Genomic DNA, 2,695 nt, shown 5'->3' with positions numbered 1-2,695 from the left:
TTTCTTTAATTCTAAATATCTGAGTCCTGATCCTAGCAGCTTGTATGAAGCTCCATATACTCCCAAGTTTCCTTATCCACATATTTCTAGGAATCTTCAGAAAATTTTCATATCTTTCCTAATTGTGGCTTGCCATTGCAGCCAACCATCTGGCTTCACTCTACTGTTCTGTTCCTGCACAGATCTCTTCTTGCCATCTGGAAATCATTTTCTGTCAGGCTGCTGTTGCTTAACACTGAGCATTTTGCCTCTACCTTGGTAACAGATCTTTCCTTCAGCTCCCCATGACTATGGAAACCAAGATGTAGCTCTTAACATGTGTTGAAGACAGGAGAGAGCAAACAAGAATAGCAACACAAAGAACTTACAGACAATATAAGTTATGGCTGCTCTCAGAATTCACGGAAGTATTCCTCTGCGACCTTCACTGATATCTGCTCTTTACTATTTCCTTCCTTTTACTTACTCGCTTTTTTCCTTTTCTATCTTCTTCAAGTAGAAGCTTAGGTAATTGATTTTAGATCTTTTTTCTTTCCCAACACAAGCTTTTAAAGCCCTACATTTCCTGCATGCCACTAATTTCGGTATGTTTTGTTTTCATTCACTTAAAAATATTTTCTAATTTACTTTGCGATTTATTTCTTTATCTATAAGTTCATTAGAAATATGTGACTTAATTTCCAAGTCACATTTGTGGATTTTCCAGGTATCTTTTTTTTTGGTTATTGATTTCTAATTCAATTCATGTACAAATTTCTAGCTTAGTTTCAAAATTTTCTTTTTTTCCGAGAAGGCTTTATTACACACAGAGGGGATGGGGCTTAGTCTTTCTTGGCGGCTGTCTTCCTCATAGATGCAAGAAGATTGCCCAGCACCTCTCTCTTCTTCTTGGCACATGTATGTCCCCACCCTTTTCTTGATGAACTTCAAGGGCCTGCTTGTCCTTAGAGACCTTGAGCACCTCCATAGCATGCCACGCATAGGGGGCAAAGCCCACACCTCTCAGATCATGTCCCCCACAACCTCAATGTGCTTGGAGAGGCGCCCGCGGTGGCGGCTGGGCCTCAGGTTGCTCACGTTCTCAGTGACCTTGTGGCCCTTGTTGAGGCCCATGGCCATGGGGTAGCACCAAGCCATGGCTGCTGCTCCTCAATGGCTGCGCAGCAAAAGGACAAAACCGCGCGAGCTCTGGTATATCTCATTTTCAAAATCTTTTAAATCAGCTGGTTTATTTTATGGCCCAGAGCAGAGTCTATCTTGTTAAACGTTCGATGTGCACTTTCAAAGAAAGTGAATTCTCCTGTAATTGGTGAAGTGTTCCATAGATGGGTAAAACTAGGCTGATAGCATTGCCTTCTAAACCCCTATTGATGTTTTTATTTACTTGTTCTAACAATAACGAAGTTTTAAAATCGCTAATGTGGATTTGTCAATTTGTTCTTCCAGTTCTGCCACTTATTTGTATATCTGTTATTAAGTCCATACTCATTTAGGATTATTAAGTTTTCCTGATAAATTGACTTGTTTATTATTAAAAATTCCTCTTTATCCCTTGTAATGACTCTTTGAATTCATTTCCCCCTTTTCTGCCTTGTTTCAGATTTGAGTATGTTTTACGGTTTTATCACCACTGTTGGTTTATTAACTCCACATTTTGTTTTTATATTTTAGGCTGGCTCTATAATTTATGAATGCATCTTTAACTTATCACAGTCTATCTTTAAATATCATACCATTTCACAGATAATGTTAAAATCTTAGAGCAGTATATTTTTAAATGCCCATTGAATTCTCTGATCTATTGCTGTAAATCATTTTACTTCTACATGAATTATAAACTCCACAATACATTTTTGTGTATTTTGCTTTGAACATTAAGTTCTCATTAAAGAAATTTGAAATGAGTAGGAAAAAAAAGAGTCATACATATCTCTTCAAATATTTACCACCATCAACATTTTTTATTCTTTTGTATAGATCCAAAGTTTATCTGGTATATTATTTCAGCATGAAGAATATGCTTTAACATTTCTTATACTTAAAGCTTTCTGGCAAATATGCTTACCTCTGGTTTTTCTGAAAAAGTCTTCATTTTACCTTCATTTGTAAAGGATATTTTAGGTGACTATAGAATTCTAGGTTGACAGTGTTTCATTTCCACACTTTAAAGATGTTATACCATTGTCCTCTTTGGCTTTACTTTCCTCACAAAATGTCAGTGATTTTCTTATCGTTATTTCCTTTATGTAGTATGTTTCTGTTCTCTGGTTGCTTTTAAGATTTCTCTTTATAACTGATATTCCCCAATTTGATTATAACGTGCTTTGAGATATGTGTGTGTGTGCGCGTGTGTGTGTGCATTTTGAATGGTGTCCATTTAGCTTCTTAAATCTGCAGTTTAATAGGTATCATTCCAACATGGAACATTTTGTCCATTGTTTCTTCAAAATATTTTTGTTCGCTCCCTCCTTTCTTTCCTTCTGAAACTCTATAGTTCTGTTAGACCACTTATAGTTGGCCCATATGTTCTGAATCTCTGTTTGCTGTTTATTCTTTCTCTCTGTGCTTCAGATAATTTCTGTTACTATGTCTTCACATTCATTTGTCTTTTCTTCTTCTAATATAGCATTCATACATTCAGTGAAATTTTCATTTCAGATATTTTTCACCTTTAAAAGTCTTATTTATTTCTCCT

General features: G+C 35.9%; 1 pseudogene; it reads right to left on the bottom strand.

Moving 5' to 3' along the window:
* Nucleotides 1-821: 821 nt before the first annotated feature.
* On the bottom strand, nt 822-1,137 carry LOC120609715 (60S ribosomal protein L36-like; annotated as a pseudogene).
* Nucleotides 1,138-2,695: the final 1,558 nt, after the last annotated feature.

The sequence above is a fragment of the Pteropus medius genome, unplaced genomic scaffold (genome assembly GCF_902729225.1).
Source record: "Pteropus medius unplaced genomic scaffold, Ma_sr-lr_union100, whole genome shotgun sequence".
NCBI lineage: Eukaryota > Metazoa > Chordata > Mammalia > Chiroptera > Pteropodidae > Pteropus > Pteropus medius.
The sequence above is the reverse complement of the archived record's forward strand: the minus strand, read 5'-3'. Positions and strand labels throughout refer to the sequence as shown.